The 9,993-nt window shown below is 35.0% G+C and overlaps 1 pseudogene; it reads left to right on the forward strand.

The window, feature by feature from the left end:
* LOC143594769 (zinc-finger homeodomain protein 8 pseudogene) lies at positions 1 to 853 on the forward strand (annotated as a pseudogene).
* The last annotated feature ends 9,140 nt before the right edge of the window (positions 854 to 9,993 follow it).

Below are 9,993 nucleotides of genomic sequence, written 5' to 3' on the forward strand. Positions count from 1 at the left end.
ATGGAAATCCCTACACCACAACCCACCACCGCCGTCAAAACCCCCGATCCGGAATCCGAGCCACCACAATCCAACACCGTCACAAAGCAACTCATCCCGCCACCGCTAACCAACGGCGTTTTGAAACGCCACAAGCCACCGGTGGCGTACAAAGAATGCATGAAGAACCACGCCGCCTCCATGGGCGGCCACGCCACCGACGGATGCGGTGAGTTCATGCCGCCGCCGACGTCTTCACCCACTTACCCCACCTCACTAAAATGCGCCGCCTGCGGCTGTCACCGGAATTTCCACCGCCGTGAGCCGGAGGAGTCGCTTTTCCCATCTCCGACCACCGCCATCGAGTACCAACCCCACCACCGCCACCACCCACCACCACCTCCGACCACCGTCAGCCCCGGCAACTCACCCTCCCCACCGCTGATCTCGTCATCCTACTACCCCAGCTCCGCCCCACACAAGCTCCTGGCACTGAGCTCCGGAGTATCAGCCCCGGCGGGGTCCGGCAAGAAAAGATTCAGAACAATATTCAGCCAGGATCAGAAAGACAAGATGCAGGAATTCGCGGAACAAGTCGGGTGGAAGATGCATAAGCGTCACGAAGATACCATTTTCGCCTTTTGCAACCAAATCGGGGTCGATAAAAATGTCTTCAAAGTCTGGATGCACAACAACAAATCCAACTCAACCACCAAAAACGGGAACATTGCTACCGGTGAGGGTGGTATCGATTTCATCATCTCCAGAAATAACCAACGAGAAGAACACAATGGAAACCAACACCAGCAGCTCAACCTGCATAACGATAGCTTTAGTACAGGTGGGAACTAAAGGTTCCTCCACTTCTTCTTGATCTAAACTCTTTCTTCATTAATATTCTGGATAATAATAATAATAATAATAATAATAATAATAATAATAATAATTAATTTGTTTAGAGAAATCCAGAAAGGAAAAAGGATGAGGCTGTTGCTGTTCTTACTTATCTTAGAAGTTAATTAATTACGGTTTGTTTTTAGTTATAATAATAATACTAACTTTTGATACTCCTCGTACTTTGAGGAGAATGACATCCGAATTAGCAATTTTTAATTGTGTTTAGGACCAATCCCATGATACTAGGTTTTTTAGGGTAATGCTTCTCTTAATTTTTAATGGTGTTTATTGGCTTTCTAATCATGCGTGTTTGTTTTTTATGTATCTTTTTAGAATATCTGTACTTCTGCAACAAGATATACGTAATTGTGTTACTATTTTGTTTTTTTGTAATCCGTATAGTTTGTTTGCAAATACAATATTTTGATCGGACTTTTTTCTTTTAATATCTTTTTATGTTTTAAAATAAATTTTTATTCAAAATATATCATTTATATTTGACAAAATTTTGAAACTTTTATAGAAGTGTAACATACTAGTGTAAAAAGAATATGAACGGAATATGTATATGATATTATGTTTCTATTTTACGTTTGTAAATCAGCGTTACTAAACAAAAGCAACCACAATAACCGTATTTCGGCCTTCGCTTTAGCATTGGCTTTGGGTCTAATCCAAATTGGAAAGAAAGGATACAATAGAAAACTCACTCAACATCGGAAAGAAAAGATGCACAGTACAATGGCCGAGACAGTTGGGTGGAAGACGCATAGGCATGATGAAAATATCATATTTTGGGGCATTTTTATCATAAAAACGTTCAGCGTAGAAGAGTAAGATGATTTTATCCAAATACTCCAGTTCTAATACATAATAAAAACATCCTTTAAGTTACCCCTACACGTAATTCATCTCTTAAAGCATGGACCATGGTGGTTTAAGATATGAATTACTTTTGGGATGAAATTAAAGGATTTCTTATATATATATCATGAGATTGCAAGGGATGAACTCACTCAGGTTCTTAGCTTAAATTTTTATTTGACGCCAACTTGGTTGCAAAATTTGATAATTCACGCTTTTGCATCTTCACCCAACTCATCCTCAATTTTGTTCATCTTTGCTTTCACCCACAGCTGGTGTTGGAGCCAGGGATGGTAGGATCGCCGAATGGTGGTTGTTGTCACCCAAAGTAGCAGTTAGTACTACTGAAAAAACAAAATAAAAATAGTGACATGAAGTAATTGTTTACGTATTCAATTAATATAATTGAGTATTTAGAATGTGACATGAATATGTAATGTGAATATTCAGGATTATGAACTACGTAAAATTTGCTACAATATTTAGTGACGGCGATCATAAAATCTTAAAATAGTATTTAGTGATATAGAGATTAATTTTTATTGTGTAAATATAAAAAATCTATTATTTTTATATTGTGTACATATGAACCCTTAATCAATGCATTTGGAGTTTTGTTGCTGTCAAATCAATACTATAATACGAATTTCTAGTTTTGTACTGACTTAATCTTTCAAACCACCTTGAATTATTATATCCATTCAGTGATTAACTTGTCTTGTAATTTAAATTATATATTATTAAATCAAATTAAATTAATATTATATATTGGAATTTGGAGGCAGCTTTATATCTCAATCTCAGTTGCTACTTTTATAAAATATGCACTTTCTCTTTTATCTTATCTACAGCCCAACTAAACGTCACTTGCTTAAAATATTCTTCAAATCTTAGTTTTATGACATATTAAATAATTTTATATAATTACCATTGAACCTTAAAAACAGTTTTAGCATGCCACACAAATTACTTTTTTGGAAAGAAAAAAAGTAGCATTTTTTCTCATTATCCAAACGATAAATTGTCACATTGTTTAAACGATATATCAATTATAATTTATAAAGAGAATGATTTTGGTTCAATCAATTTGACCTCTCCATGAGTCCCCAAAAGCTGAGATTTGGTGGTTGATCCACCCACCACCGGTCAATTTTTTGACACCGTGGGCTTCCGAAGATCAGCAAATCCGCCCCGCTTATAACAAGGGTATACCGGTTTTGTCATTCCGTTAACTTATCGGGCGAGCGTCCAAGCGACAACAGCTTGCGACCAACGATGCATTCGTTGTGCAAGCACAATTAGCATGTAGTGTCGATCATCTTGTTGAGTTCATACCCGATGAAGACATGAAGTCAGAGACTGGCCAGCAAACCCAAACGTTAAGCACAAGCAAGCAAGACGATCATCAAATTGTTGCTTCGTGATAGTATGCTCATAAAGGCTTTTGCAATTTCACACCAAATGTAAACATGATGAGTTTTAGCTGTGTTTTTATAACCATGTTAGTGATCCAGGAGGCCGCCTTATCGGTTTAAGGGTCACCAATCAGAACATAGGTTAATTATGTTAGAATTATATGTTACAATTATCTTATTAAATACCCTTAACCTTTAAATACCCACACAATTATATCTTATTGAATGGTTTAGATTGTTTATCTTTGTTTTGTTTTGTATATAGTTTCAATTGAACCTCCCTTTACACCCACTTATATAATTAAATTCCTTAATCTTCTACAAGTTCAGAGACACTAATATTTTTATTTCTAACTAATGGCTTGTTTGATGTGTTGCATAATGTTAAAGCAAATTTCATCCGATATCAATATAGTAATCCATGGATTTATCGGATGACTGTGTAATGATAATAACAAAGATGAAACGAGAGATTTGAGTAAGAAGAGATGAAATGAGAGTTTTCGGTAAGAAGAGAGACACGGTTGAAGATAAAAAAAAATAATATCTTATTATGTAGCCTTGTTACATGTACAATTGTCTATATATACATGCCTTATAACATCCACACATCGTACTATTTTGATCCTGATACAAATTGTCTATTTTGATCCTGATACAATTTGTATCTTCTCCTAAACTCTTTGATGTCTTTACATGCTTAGTTGTATAACCTAGGATGATTAATCAAGTGTTCAATGATATGTATATGACATATAATTATCATTGATGAAATAATAATATTTCAAATCGTGTTTGGTTATTTGTCATTAATCGAGATGTCTAGTTAAAGTTTAAACAATTGTTTTTCCAACAACGTGTATTAAAACATAACTTAGAAAATGTGTGTATTCAAAGATATGCACACATGCAAAATAAATCATATAAGTTAAATATATTAGATACAAGACGCATATGCATCAGTTAGATATTTACAATTATATGCATATACATAGGGATGAGATTTTTTCTGAATACTCATAATCGTATCGTGCCAGTAGCTGTACCCGTGCCAATTTAGCTCATTTGGCACGAGCATCGGTACCAAGATCGTAGAATTTCGGTATTCGGTAACTACATGTGTGGATACGGGTATTTCGGTATTTTGCACACTTTTGGAATATCTAGAGGTTTTATTGGGAACTTCCATATTTATGTCTTAAAAATAGGTCCAACCGATTATTAATCATATAGTCCAATCGATACCCATACTACTTTAGCCAACTTGATACCGTGCCGATTCAGTTTTTTGTTACTCATACCCGTACCGGTACCAAGATCACTGGAAATTTGGGGGAAAAAAAAGAAAAGGCAACGCGGTACCAAAGCAGGCACCATACCGAAATAACCACTGTACGTTACCAATAAATTCAGTACGGTACTCGAAACTCTGTTTTATTGATTTTCGTTACGATTAATTTCAGTACAAGTACGGATAAGATACCAATTTCATCCTACATGTCTACATATACAAGAGACAGATTAGAGGCGATCATCCAAATAAATCTCAGCCAATTAATATACAACCACACATGCAGAAGTTGGAACAAATAAAAAGCAAGCTATATACATGTGAATATGGTTTCATATAAATAATTATGATGGATAAAATTATGGCATCCTCCAAAGATTGAAGTACGCATCTTCCATGGTTCTCCGACAATAATTATAAGTGGAACACTGAACCATTGCATTATGGTGGTATGGATTATGATCAGCCTCATTTTAAATATGGACATTAGTTATCATGTAGTTCTAGTAAAATATATCTTTTTTCCGTTTAATGAAACAATAAATATATTTTTTATGGATTAATTTCATTAATCTGCTTACAAACATTATAAATATATATACTCATCCAAAACTTAAAATATCATATATACTCATACAAAATAGTTAAAATATCATATATGCCCCAATTATTAATAACGTTTTAATAAATGAAAATTTTACCCTTAGTTTTTAAAAATTTTAACTTTCATATACACCATTCTACCTATTTCCATTAGATAATGTGTTTATATCATATGTTATTATTTTAATTTTGATCGACGCTTCTCATCTTTGACAACAACCAAATCATCTCTCGCCACTTCTTCAAAATTACAAATCCTTTGATGGTTTATACATCGAATGGTCTACACTATAAACCTTTTTTTTTATCTCTAATCACACTAGAGTAATATCGTCATGTATTAAAAGTTTTTTAATTAATCGGGTATATAGGATATATTAGCAATTTTGTAAGGGCACATATGATATTTTTTATTTTACACAGTTATATATGATATTTTTAATATTTGTAAGAGTACTATGAAATTACCTCTTTTTTATTCGTAGTACACAAATGAATTATAAGAAATGAATAATAAATATGCCATAAATGTAAAAGGATCCAAACCAGTGTCTTTAACATTATTCTTTAGTACAAATTTAACAAACTAAGACGATTAATTAGATGGCGGCTGCAACTTTGTGTTTAACTTGAGTTTCTAAAAACAAATTTCGAGTCGTTTAAGAGTATTGATCTCTCTTGTGATACAACAATCGAAACATGTAATATAGGACATGGTTCACACCCTCAATACAGCATGAGGCGTAATAGTGTTTTCAGTATGATTTCCAAAGTGCTTGCTAATCAGCTGAAAATGGTGATTGGATCGGTCATTTCCGAGTCTTAATCTGGTTTTCTTAAGGATAGAAATATTATCGATGTGCAGTTAATAATCAATGAGGTAGTATCGTGGCTCAAGAAGAAAAATTCGAAGGCTCTCCTCTTTAAGATTGACATCGAGAAAGGCTTTGATCATATTAGTTGGATTTTTCTAGACTCGATTCAGCAACAAATGAATTTTCCAGAAAAATGAAGAACATGGATATGGGGTATATTGTCTTCGGCGAGGTCGCCAGTTGTTATAAGTGGTTCTCCAACCTTCGAATTTCAATACTCTAGGGGTGTCTAACGAGGAGATCCTCTCTCTCCTTTTCTTTTTATAATCGGCATGGAAGCGTGTGACATTCCTGACAAAACCGGATACACCTTAGTATTCATGTCACACCCCGACTAGCAAAATGCGAAAGCGTAAAACGGGAATGTAACAGACACCTCTGGTATCAACCACATTGTTTATAAAGAAACATTACAAACTAATCTATAATATATTACATTACATTGTTCTATCATTGTTTTACAGTCTAGGCGATACAAACAAAACTAGTTTATTGAACTATTTGATCTTACTACTAACACCCTTGCTTCTATTCACATAGCATCAACCACACCTTGGACACATAGCAGATCACCAAGTTATTCCAACTTTGGCATACCTGAAAAGCAGTTTAAAACGGGTCAACTACAAGAGTTTGTGAGTTTCACGAGTTTCAAGAAAACAGTTATGTGTAATCACAATCAACACTTGCATGTGCAATTATAAGTATGTATGTAAGTGATGTAATTATACTAAGCTACAGTGAAGCCTTTACTGTTCGTTTTGTGCTACGTGCATCCATTTCCCACACCTAATCAACCACTGTGACCCCCTTTTCGCCCACAATATGCCCCAAGTAGCTATGTCTAACACTACATAGCGTGATTGTATAGTTATGGTGTCACACCCCGTTAAGCGATTTACGGAAGCGTAAAACGGAAATGCAACAGATACAACTGGTATCAAATACATTGTTCATAAAGTAACATTACTATCTAATTTACAATATATTACATCGTTCTAATCTCTTTTACAAACTAGGTGATACAATTAAACCTATTCTTCAATTACTTTACTTCTAACTCAAATGCCTATGACATCAATCACCAATCAGACACGTAACGCACAGGAAATTACTTCTCATATCTGATTACCTGAAAAGCATGTTAAAACAGATCAATTACGAATAGTTGGTGAGTTTCATAAGTTTAACGAAATCAGTTCTGCGTACCACACAGTCATAGTTTGTATGTACGCGCGTATGTAAAAATATGTATTTACGTTTGTTTAAATATGTACAGCCATATCTTTTTGTGTGCATATGCACACATGTAAGTTTATAATATGTATTCGAAATTTCGGTAAAATTGTGATTGTTTGTTCGTACTACCTGTTTCCAATTTCCGTGTTTAATCAACCACTGTGGACCCCCTTCCTCCCACAACGGTTCCACATAAACTCAACCACTGTGGCCCCCCTTCCGCCCACAACGGTTCCGCGTTAACATCAACCACTGTGGTCCCCCTTCCACCCACAATGATTCCACGTAAACTCAAGCATTATATAGTGTACACTCAAATAATTAGTATATTCTACATATGGTATTTCCTACGGCTAATCATATAGCATGTATATATAGACACATATACACATATAGTATTTATCACGTATCACCAAATACCGTGGCTCCCCATCCACCCACAATACGCATAATCACATTATTTTCTTAACATTCATGTCATAATCAAGTTAGTTCGTTTAATAAGTTGCAGCAGAACTTGGCTGATAGGCCATACTCAACTTTAGTTTAGTAAGTTGCAGCAGAACTTGGCTCATAGGCCATACTCAACTTTAGTTTAGTAAGTTGCAGCAGAACTTGGCTAATAGGCCATACTCAACTTTAGTTTATAAGTTGCAGCAGAACTTGGCTCATAGGCCATACTCAACTTTAGTTTATAAGTTGCAGCAGAACTTGGCTCATAGGCTATACTCAACTTTAGTTTAGTAAGTTGCAGCAGAACTTGGCTCATAGGCCATACTCAACTTTAGTTTATAAGTTGCAGCAGAACATGGCTCATAGGCCATACTCAACTTTAGTTTATAAGTTGCAGTAGAACTTGGCTCATAGGCCATACTCAACTTTAGTTTATAAGTTGCAGCAGAACTTGGCTCATAGGCCATACTTAACTTTAGTTTAGTAAGTTGCAGCAGAACTTGGCTCATAGGTTATACTCAACTTTAATTTATAAGTTGCAGTAGAACTTGGCTCATAGGCCATACTCAACTTTAGTTTAGTAAGTTGCAGCAGAACTTGGCTCATAGGCCATACTCAACTTTAGTTTGTTACTATTGTGGCCCCCCTTCCGCACACAGTAGCCCCATAATCATCACAAATCACGTTATCCCCATGGCCATTACAGACCACGTTGTCTCCCAAATTAGTTATGTTTAACATTACATAACGTGTTTGTATAAACATGCTGTCACGTGTAATTTCATTATGTTTTGTAATTCGTATTATCTCCACTCAATATATCAATCAACGATAATAATCATCTTTCATCCGCACGTAGTCAATCATTATGTTTGTAGGGACTTTTCATATATAAATGTTCAAATATTTTATATCCTGAACCGTTTCAGATAGATAACGTGTATAAAAATGCTTTCCACCCCAAAAGTTCGTAAAATAGTTTAAAGAGTGGGGTTATGAAACTCACAGTCTTGTAGGCACTCAGTGCGAGGTCAGCTCGGGGTTCGTTTCCCTTGCTATCACTTAGTCCCTATAGTCCGTATTATAATAATATTAATATTTTAATATTATTATAATCTCAGTACTAAACTGGGCTGTATAACTAATCTGGATATAGCTGGAATGCCCAGAAAGTGGCAATAGGCTTAGGTTGTGATGTTGTTCAATGTCTAATACTTAAAACCGAACTTGGCTCAGATTCCCGTTTTCCCAGCTGGGCCAAGTTGTTTGTTTACGCGTTCAGAAATCAGTTATGGGAAAATAAGCTTGGGTAAATGTATTGGTTAATAAAATGATTAAGTTATAAAGAAGGATCACATACTGGGGTACCGGATTAGCCTCGGAGCTCGTTTCCGTTTATTCAGTTTGATTTAAGAAGAAACGCGCACAACCTATCCGGATTGTCCAGGTTTCTCATATAAATGTTCGTTTTTTACTTAATTAATCCAAAAATATGATTTTTGATCACTCTTGGTGTTTTGATATTCCCGCAGGTTCGTTAATCGCGAACTTGCCGGTTTTTATAAAAATTAAATTTGCTTAATCTTCAAATTATCATAATTAATTAACCATTAATAATTAAATTATGAAAATTTAGCCACTTATCAATTAAAATATGTAGATTTTCATAAAAATATTTTTGGAATTATTTACTGATTTATTAATTTATAAAAATTCATTTTATCAGCTATATTTCGCCTGAAAATCGTCCGTTTATCCCAAACAATTTCCAAAAATTCCACAAAAATTCTTGAATACTCAAATCATGTCCCAAAATAACCTGTATTAATTCCAGAATGTAAAAAAGCTTGTTCAAATTCGGCTATAAAAATTCGCACGAACGCATATGTACAAAACACCTTTATACTTCTCCAAATGATCTCAAAATTCATATGTGATCAAAATACATCAAATCTGAGTTCCCAAAAAAAATTTCATAATTTTTGGAGCATTTTAACTATTTTTCCCCATTAAACGTCCCATTTCGGTAATAAATTCGCCAAATATTCTCGGATGGTCGAAAAATTACCAAATTTGAAAAGTGACTCAATGACATGGTCCTTGATGTCCCTACAAAATTTCAAGGCCTAATAATATGCACATCACAACCTTAACCTAAACAGCCCGTAAGCGAGTGTTTCGGCATTACCTTAGCGGTTTTGGTTCGTTTCTGCCTTTTTAATCAACTTTTCAAGCTCTTGTGCTCCTATGTAGGCTAGATACAAGTCCTATATCACAAACCACTCAATATTTCATCAATATAACAGCCCTTAACTTAGGGTTTCGGCTAGTGCACAAAAACGAACTTTTGAACCGTAAAAACCCCATTTCAACCCTT

The sequence above is a fragment of the Bidens hawaiensis genome, unplaced genomic scaffold (genome assembly GCF_021521415.1).
Source record: "Bidens hawaiensis isolate Kalapana, Puna unplaced genomic scaffold, B.hawaiensis_p1.1 tig00044198_1, whole genome shotgun sequence".
Classification (NCBI taxonomy): domain Eukaryota; kingdom Viridiplantae; phylum Streptophyta; class Magnoliopsida; order Asterales; family Asteraceae; genus Bidens; species Bidens hawaiensis.